This window comes from Gossypium hirsutum, chromosome A11 (genome assembly GCF_007990345.1).
Source record: "Gossypium hirsutum isolate 1008001.06 chromosome A11, Gossypium_hirsutum_v2.1, whole genome shotgun sequence".
NCBI lineage: Eukaryota > Viridiplantae > Streptophyta > Magnoliopsida > Malvales > Malvaceae > Gossypium > Gossypium hirsutum.
Genome location: NC_053434.1, coordinates 120,057,849 through 120,068,261, shown reverse-complemented (window position 1 = coordinate 120,068,261; position 10,413 = coordinate 120,057,849). Strand labels below are relative to the sequence as shown.

General features: G+C 28.8%; 1 pseudogene; it reads right to left on the bottom strand.

Moving 5' to 3' along the window:
• Positions 1–1,355: 1,355 nt before the first annotated feature.
• On the bottom strand, positions 1,356–6,929 carry LOC107962391 (TMV resistance protein N-like; annotated as a pseudogene).
• Positions 6,930–10,413: the final 3,484 nt, after the last annotated feature.

The window sequence follows — 10,413 nt, the reverse complement described above, 5'->3', positions numbered from 1 at the left end:
AAACTCTAAGAACCTGCCTAGTTTAAAAGGTTTTATTGACATTACAATTAGATTACTATTTTAATTTACATTTTGCAAATAACAAATTGAAAAAATTTCATTTAAAATAATATAATATAATTTACATTACATTATATGTAAAAAAAACATCTAATTATATATTAACATAATCTCTATCCAATTTTAATTCTCAAAATTCATCCGACCATATAATCTCCTTAAAATTTACATTTTTAGACTTTTTTTAATATTTAAAATTTTAAATTAGTAAAGGTGAAATTATACTTTAATCTCCCAAAAATTGATAAAAATTTGATTCAATCATTAAAAATTTATAAAGATATAAGTTATTAAAATAGTTAAGTTATATTTTTACTATTGTAAAAATTGTAATTTAATTTTGACTCCTCTAAAAATTCTCAAAATTAATCCGAGCATATAATTATGTAAGTGTCTGCTTCCATTTCAACCTGATAATCTTTGCTGGTCCTTCACTTGCACGATCCTTTGAGCAGACTTTCATGTTTTTATCGGTCTAAGGGATAAACATAAAAGACCAAGATTATTTTTGTTGCATTGGGATAATCTGTATCACTGGTATATTAATTTACTTCAAATAGAGAATTTTTTGTTAATATCACGGAAAACATAATCGTTGAAAATCTTGCTCACTTTAAACAAGAACAAAAATGAATCTATTGAATTTTAAAAAATATATTGGATATGAATATGTTTCTCACACAGAAAAGATTTTCCAATTAATTAAAAGAATATACTTTATATTCATATTTGAATAAGTGTTAAAAATAAATGTCTAAACATAAATACTTTGTAAAAAATATAAATTGAAGAGTTGAAATAATATTATTTGTACTTCAAGCCATGAAATTTAAATGGAACTTTTATTAAAAGGAATTTAACCTATTTAAGTACTAATTAAAGACTTATATTTAATCTTTCAAATATAGAAAAATAATTTTGACCGATTAAATTGAACACATAAATTAATCTCAAATAAAAATGATAGTTATTAACTCAAGTGAAATTATGATCTAATTCTCATTAGAGGATTTTCACATTTTGATTACGTGCTTTGTCGTGGAAGATATTCTTTTTTCTCTACATTTGTGTCTCAAATTGATTATATTTACTTCTACTTATAAATAAAAAATAGATGTAAGTGAATATATATATAATATGAAAATAAAAATTTAATAAAAAATAAACTAATATAAATGTACACATTTCAACTATGAATGAATGAATTAAGTTACTAAAATTTTAAATGGTATAAAAATTTATGTTATCAACATTTGCGATATGCATAGAATATGTGCTCATGTTCAATATGAGTATGAATAAAAATTTTAAAACTTTTGGATATATAATGGAAGGATCGTATCTCGTTCCTAAATAAATTTAGAATATTACTTTAAATGAAATTAAAAATACAAACAATATAAATGTGTAAAACAAAAAAAAAATCAATAGGAGGTTGGTTTAGTAGTTTACCACAGTTAATGCTTCTTCCCCGGTTGGCCCATTATAAAATTGAAAAACTTCTGCATCCGTTTCGGTTGCGGCCCTTCTTCCTCCGCTTCATCGTAGATATTAGCTTTTCGTTTTATGTGAGAAGTGTTATCTACTGATCCATCGTTGTGAATAGAGTGTTGGTGGGTGTGTTCAAAATTTGGAGAAAATTGAGTGGTATGGCACTGCAACTCTTTTATTTCTTCCAAATCTTTCTCATACACTATTCTAACACCACACTTCTTCACCTTAGCATTGTCTTCAACATCTAGGTCTGAGAAAGACAGCTCAAGCTCATCGCATTTATGATCTAAGCAATCTGTTGCCCGTAAATTATTGGTTTCACAATGACCATATTTATACTCCATGGAAATTGGATATAGTTGATCACGCGACCAATAATGAAGAAAAAGGTGATCTTTTATTATGGGCCCCACCTGCCAGCCTGTCCCACCAATCATTCTACGATTTCTACCTCGAAAAATAGATCCATCACGGCTGGCTTGTTCAGAATTTCTGAAATTGATACATGCACAACAACTGATAATCTCGTAATCTCTTGAAGAATCATTATTGACAAAAATGCAGCAAGAAGCAACTCCAATCCATTGACTATCTTTCGGAAGGGGTATCTTAATTGAAGAGTCACTTTTTTGGTGGCTAAACCATTCTGGGATGTCACTTCCGGGCATAAGAATAGCAAACATTTTTCTTGAATTTGCAAAAGCCTGCAAAATAAAACACAAGTCGTTTGGTAACTAAAACCATAAATTCTCAAGTATGACATTTTGTAAGGGAGAAAATAGATTAGTCGACCTTAAGATGTTTTCTGAGCAGTGTTAATGCATTGATATTCTCAGCCAATTTGAAGCAGTTAATGGCATAAACGAGAGCCTCATCCACTAAGTTGCATACTTTTGATGGACTTGCAACTAATTCAAGTGAAGCACAACCATCTATAATCACATCTGCTATAGTTGTTAGAAGCTCAGGCAAGGATTTAAGCTCTGTGCAGTATGATAATTCAAGCGATTTAAGCCTGCTAAGTTGAGTAAGAGCCAAAGGAATGGTGATGAAATTGTTACCCTTAAGATAAAGATGACTCAAAGAGGATAGACCATGAATATCTGCTTCACCAAGAGTGCACATGTTGCAATTTGACAAATCAAGAAACCAAAGCTTCGAGAGCCGAGTAAGAGATGCAGGTATGCTGATGAAATTGTTACCACTAAGATCAAGAATCATCAAACAGGATAGACCAGAAAAATCACGTGGAATATCTCCTTCACAAAGATTGCAGTCCCTTAGATTTAGGCTTCTTAATGAACTCAAACCTGACAACAAAGGCAACATCCGAGCCATGGGATTCGTCCTTCTTCCTTGGATTACCTTGAAAAGAGAAGGCAAATTTGGTCGTGACTTATACGATGGTCCCTTGCGCCCATTGAAAGATAGAATTTTAAGATTTTTCAAATGAAAAATGAAGGATGGTGGCTCTGTTATGCTTGTTTCACTCAAGTCAAGCTTTTCCAAAAACTCTATTTGCTGCAAGTTCACTGGCAAATATTCAATTTTATAACAACTAGAAAGATCAAGAGTTTTTAGATGTTCTATTTTCCCATCAATCTCCGGAAACCTTACAAGATTTGAGCAACCTGAAAGAATTAATGTTTCAAGAGATTCCATTCCAATTCTGGTTGGAAGATTCCTAAGACTTTTGCAGTCTCTTAAATTCAAAAGTTTAAGCATCTTAAGCACTCCGATTGATGGATGGACATTTACTAATCTGATACAACCTTCCATAATCAAAGCTTCAAGTTTTGGTGCTGTTGTGAAGTCTGGTGTCTTGATCAGGTTTTGGGACCCTTTAAGGTCGATCTTTTTCAACTTATATAATGGCTGTTGAAGACAATAATAAATTAGACAGAAAACAGAATAATGCTAATTTTTGTTTTCTTTACCTTAATCAAAGTTTAATTATTTGTATTAAAATAAGCTAAAACGATGAGTTAATTCTTACTCTATTTCCTTTCCATAGTTGTTCAATGTGACTATATGGTAAAAGAAGTGCGACAAGGTTGTCTGGTTGGAAACTTGAAGGCAAGTATCTTAAAGGACACCCTTTCCAATCTAAAAGCCGTAGTTCATTAGAAAGATATTGGAGATCATCACAATTTGATACGCAAAGCACTTTGAGCAATCTCAAGTTTTTCATCTTTGAGAATGTATCGGCACTCAAATTGAGTATCTTACTCGGTTCCCTAATAACCATGAGCAAAACAATAATAAATTTCAAAATATACAAAAACATTGAATATCTAAAAGTTATGTTGCATGAATATTGTTTTTTTTAAGTAGTTGTATCAAATACTTATATCTTGTGCATAGCCGAATATGGTATTGAGATATCATTGAAAATATTAGACAACACTCTATCTAATATTTCATTAGAATTTTAGTTACCTAAGCCTAAAAAAACTAGAACTAATATTTTGATTCATGTTTGGTGCATTGACGTGTAATTCTATGCATTATCATGAACCAAATGATGACATCACTTGGATTTTTTTTTTGAAAACTTTTAACGATATTTTATAACCTAGTTCATTAATATATATTGTTATTACATCTAAAAATTAAGAATCAAAGGGGTGTTTAGTTTAGTAGAAAAGTGAAAAGAAAATAAATTTTAACTGTGTTTGATCAGAAAAAAAAATAAAAAAAAATATAATAGATCAATTTCTATTATAATGCATAAAAATCAAACCTTCTAAATTTTATTTTCAAATGGTTTATTTTCTTACCTTCCCACTTCTCGCTATACCAAGCAATAGTGAGGAGAGAGAAATATATTTTCCATCTTTCCACTCTAGTTTTCCATCATTCTAGTTTTCTATCTCTTCAGTTTTTCATCTTTTTAATTTTCTTTCCACTCTATCAAGCAACGCCAAAAGGGTTTTTTTGTCATTTTTATTGGATTTTTTACAAAAAAAATAATAACAATATTAATAGTACATATTGACAATTTTATACGTATGTTTTCTTACCTTTTATTGTTGATGATCATACCTTCAATAACTTCGGTAGCCTAAAAATAATCAAGAATAGACAATAAGAAAACAAAATAAATTATGTAATAAAACTTTTGAAAATTTATGCACATGTTCAACATTATCACATTCTTTTGGTTGAAATATACTAAATAAAATATTTTTTAACCAGAGTAATTCAATAACAATTTTGTATGTAATTTTTGTTGAATAGTTTACCGTGTTTTTTGTTAGGACATGATGGACATCTCTTTCCTTCCACAATCTACAACGTTTTCCAAGTTTATTAATACATCTTTCTTCAACAATTTTTCTTCCCATTTCTTGCACCAAGGTATGCATATGCAAATATCGGTTGTCATCACTGACTTTTATGAGAGATTTCTTAATGAGAACATCGATTCCAATATCGGGAAAAAACTCACAACCATCCAATACTTTCATTACCAAATCTTTCTCCTCCCCATTGAAAAAGCATGCTATATCTAGAAAAATATTCTTCTCCCTTTCTTCCAATCCATCAAAGCTAATTCTTAGTGTGTCAAGAATTTCTTTGTTAGAATCTTGTTCAAGTCTTTTGATTGCACTTATCCATTCAACTATATCTCTACCGCACAAAAATGAACCCAAAACTTCAAGAGCTAAGGGGAGACCATCAACATAATGTATAACATGTTTAGAAAGCTCAATAATACCATATTTCGGCATTGTGTCACTATCAAAAGCTTTCAAATTGAAAAGCCTAAGTGCATCGTCCGGATTCAATGTTGTAGGCTTATATACATCACTAATTCGATAAGATCGGAGCAAGTGTTCATCTCTTGTTGTTACAATGATCCTACAACCCTAAACTAAACCAATCACGCCTTCCAACCAAGCATTTCAAGTGTTGTACGTTATCAACATCATCAACAATCATAAGAACCTTTTTTCTAGACAACTTGCGGCTAATTATGGCATTCCCTTCATGAACATTAAAAAAATTGAAGCGTTCATCCGGAAAGATTTGAGAAAGAAGTTGTTTCTGTAAAGAAACAAGTCCATGTTTGTTTGAAACTTCTCGAATATTAGCAAGAAAACATTTACCTTCAAAATGAGGTAACATTTGAGTGTAAGCAACTTTTGCAAGAGTTGTTTTACCGATGCCACCCATTCCGCAAATTCCTATAATGCGGACATCGTCTTCCCCAATGTTTATTTTCGAATACAACTCCTCCAAACGTAAACTAATTCCAACCAACTCATCATGAACAACCGGATATGTCTGACATAATTTTGCTGATATCTTCTTAACAACGTCTCCAATAAACTCTGATTCGTGTCTACAAAGAAATTAAATTCCGATATGCACTCTTTCATTTTTAGTTCAGTGAATCATGAAGTATAATATGGTTGGAAGCAAACAAAAAGCAAGAATAAGACAGTAAGATATATTATAGCATCAAAATACACAACTTGCTTGTTAGTTGAAATATGGGAATTCTTAATTAAAAACAAAATTATAAAAAATAAGATGCAATAAAAACACAATTTTGTAGTCATTAAAAATAGGAAATAGAGAAGAAAAGAAAGAAATACCTATTATTTAAATGCCATCCCGAGATGTTAGCCACTTCAGTCAAAGCATTTCGCCACTTTTGGATCTTGTCTTTATCTTCCTTGTATCTTTCTTCGTGTTTGGCAAAGGCTTCTTCAACTTTTCCTTTTTGTTTTCTTAAATCGGATGGATCCACATGGTAGAAAATTGGAAATACTTTATGAGTCTTGCCTTTTTTTTGTTTAACAATCTCCGCAAGCTCCTCCAAGCACCAACCAGAAAGGGCATAGGTCTCGGAAAAAACGATTACCGAGCACCATGATTGCTGAATTGCTTTCAAGAGTTCCGGTGCGATCTTCACCAGCCTCCAACTTTGGATCATCTCTAAAAGTGACGATCCCAGTTCTATTTAGAGCATCGTAGAGATGATCCGTAAAGCTCTTGCGGGTATCTTCACCTCTAAAACTCAAGAACACATCGTACTTCTTTCTAGAAATGGATGAGGAAGTCGAAAGTAATAACGACATGAGGATGTATGAGAAGAAAAAATATGTGGATGTAATGTTCAAAACAGAAAATAGACGGCTCAATACCTCAGAAACAAAGTAGAAACGATAAGTATATGAGCATGAGAAAGGAGAAAAACAGATGAAAATTCGAGGGAAAAACAAAGGACTTATGTAAGAAATTTCTGCTTTAATTTCCGAAATGAATCTATCAGTATAATAATAGCTATGGAAGGGAGTAGGTGTGGAAATTTGGAGTTATAGATGCTCTTTCCAGGAAGACTCTAAGAAGGTGAGAGTTGACAAAATGGAGCCTATAATCATTAATGAGTAATAAGTGTTGGACGGTTTGTGTTTTACTGTTTTTCTTTACATTATCATATCTATTTTTATAATTAATTGCTTCTAATACATTGTGATTTTATTAATATTAATTAAAATTTTTAGATATTATACTTTTAATTGGAGTAATTAGTATAAAATAATATTTTTATTTAAATTATTAAATATAAATAAAATATATTAACTTATCAATTTAAATATTATAATAAAAAAATTTTAAATAATAATTAAATCATTTTTTAAATATTTAACATACGATATAGTTTTCCTTTATGTAGCTAATGCAAAGTAATATTATTCAAAATAATAACTACTTAACATAATTGTTAACAACCTCAAGTCCCTGTATTTTTTATAAATTTAAAATTTAGTCCCTACACTATTAGCAACTAAATTATAGTAAGTTTTCGTTTTGGTCACTTAACTAAAGAAAGTTACAATTTGGTCACTAAACTTTTCGAAATTATTTTTTTATCACCCAACTATTAAGTAACACTTTTTTTTATTGGCATAATAATAATTTTAGTCGTCAATTGCTTTGACTATTGGTATCTATTGTCACATGGCAAAATTTTGTATTTATATTTCAACAAAATTAAAGTTTGTATACTTGATGATTTTTAACTTATCAGATATCTGATACGTGAGCATGTAATGTTTTAATTTTGAAGATATGGTATGAATCACCTAGCTACTTTCCCATGATTGGATCATCCATACTCAAATTTCTCAAACATCTATCCAATATTTGAAAAATGTAAGCAATATTTTTGCAGATTTAAACATGAGCATACATTAGATTCTTCACTACTGAAGCATAGTGATTTTTTTTTCATTTTCTTAATCTTAAAATCAATGTTGGGGCATTAATCAAGACTAAACTTGTCTCTTTTAATGATATAAGTATCACCTAATCTACAATCCTACATGAAGAAGGAGAAAAACGGATCAAATTTCAAGGGAACAACGAAGATTATTGTAAGCAATTTCTCTATACATTTCCTTTTTTTTTCTTCCAAACGAAAATGCGTAGGTTTGGAAATTGAGGGATGATAGATGAGTGATTGATGTTGTCTCTAGGAAGAATCCAAGAAAGAGTCGACAAAATGGAGCCTACAATAATTATATGTGTCGGACGGCTTGTGTTTTAGATTATCAATTTACTTTATAATTATAAAGTATTAACTAATTGTGCTTTACATGCTTAACTAGTTTCTTATGTAACATACTTCTAATTATTTTTATTTCATTAATTAATTATTTATTTTTATTAATTAGTTTATTTAATTATTATTATTTAAAGATATAAGATTATTTATTTAAAAATGTATATTATTTTATGTAATGTAAAATAATTAAAATATTCTATTAGACCTAACACATAATCTAGTACTTAAGTTTGACACTTTTTTTCTAATGTGGTACTTATGTTATTTTTTGATTTAATCATGTACCTGTATTTGACAAAAGTTATATATTTTGACACCCAAAACTAATGATGTTAACTTTTTCATGTTTAATTCGAGTTTTAGGGTTGGTTTGATGAAAATTAATCGCTAATTATGTATTTTCATCAAATCTGTAATGACCCAAAATTCGTGGGCACCATAAAAGTACATTATCGGGCCACCGTCTTAGTGAAACCGGTTCGTAAATAATTATTAGGAATAATTATGAGTCTAGTTATATGTCTAATTCAGTTTTATTTAGGTGAAACTAATTTAATTTAGAGTAATTAGTAAAAATGACTAGATTGAGTAAAGGTTAAAAGTTGACTTCTAAAACAATAGAAAGAAAAAGGAATTAAAATGGCAATTAAGCCATTTGTAATAATTTAGGCGGCAAAATGGATAGAAAAATCTAAGATTTTTCTTAGATTTTATTAATTATTATTGTTAATATTATTATTATTTAATTTAAAATTTTGTTATTAGATTATAAATAAATTAAAATTTGTGTCAAATGTATGATGATAAAAGTGTACATGTGTGATATGTGTATTTATACACATGTAAAAAATATATATATTTGTATATTTTCTTAAATAATAAGTAAAAGATATTTCTATATATTAATAATTATTAAATTGATATTATATTATGAAATAAGACAAGTGCATAATTATTATTGGTACATGTGTAAAATATATATAATTTCTTATATAATAAGTAAATGATAATAATTAAATTATAAGATTTTTAAAAACAAATTGAATAATGACAAGTGTAATAAAATTATTGGTACATTTGTTATAAAATAAATTGTTTACTTAATATTAAAGTAATATAAAAATAACTAAAAAAAATAAATAAATAGAATAAAAAGAAAGTAAAAGAAAGAAGAACAGAAAAGAAACAGAGAACAAAACGAAAACAGGGGAAGAAAAAGGAAAAGAAGAAAAAAAAGGGAAAATTGGGATTTTAAAGCTTCAAGTTAATTGGTAAGCTAAATTTAGCCTTTTTCTCTTAAATTTGATGTGTTAGAAGCTTTAAAACAAAATTTTTTTGAAATTAATTTAAGGTTTTGGAAGTTCTTAGGTTTTTAAGCATGGGTTATGTTGAGCAAAAAGAAGAATTAGGTATTTAATTGAATGAAATTTAAGTTAGAATTGAAAAAGGGATTAAATTGTAAAAGAAGCTATAAGTTTTGTGTTTTAGGAAATTAAATTGAAAGAAATTTTAAATTAGGGTTTATAATGAACATTAGATTGTTAGGGTGAATATGGAAGGAAATTGAGTAGAAATGAAGTATAAATTAAGTTAAACAAATAAAAGAGTTAATTAGGATTAAATTGGAATTAAGGAATAAATTGAATAAAAAATTAATTAATTATTAAATTAATGCTGTAATTAATGTAAATTGTTATTATTATTTTCGTAGCTAACAAGGAAAACGAGGCATCGGCATCCAAAGGAAAAGAAAAGATCGTTGAGGAGTAAACGAGTATTCCGGGTTTGTATTACTATAACTCAATCCATTTATTAAATGTTATATTAAATTTGTAGTCATGGGACATCTAAGATAAGGTAAGTAATAATATTTGAAATTAAGTAAGAATATGTGTGAATATTGAATTATATGTGAATTGAGATAATAGATGTTTTGAATTGATTGGATATTTGAAATTGTTGTGAAAATGAATTCGAAATTGGAAAAGTAAAATAATACCCTATAAACTTGTCAGACTAGATTGGATACAAATGGCATGCCACAGGATTGTGATGTGATGAGGAGATTTGTAGCTCGACCGAGAAGATGATCCTGTTATTATATGCTTCAGTTTAACTGAAGAGGCATTTAATGCCTTATTGGTGTATTTGGGAGGATATGATATACCGGTGTGTTTAGGAGGCTATATTATACTGGTGTGTTATGGAGGATTTATATTATTCTGGGTGTGTTTGTGTTGGATATTCTGGTGTGTTTGGATGGAATCCGCGTATCTATC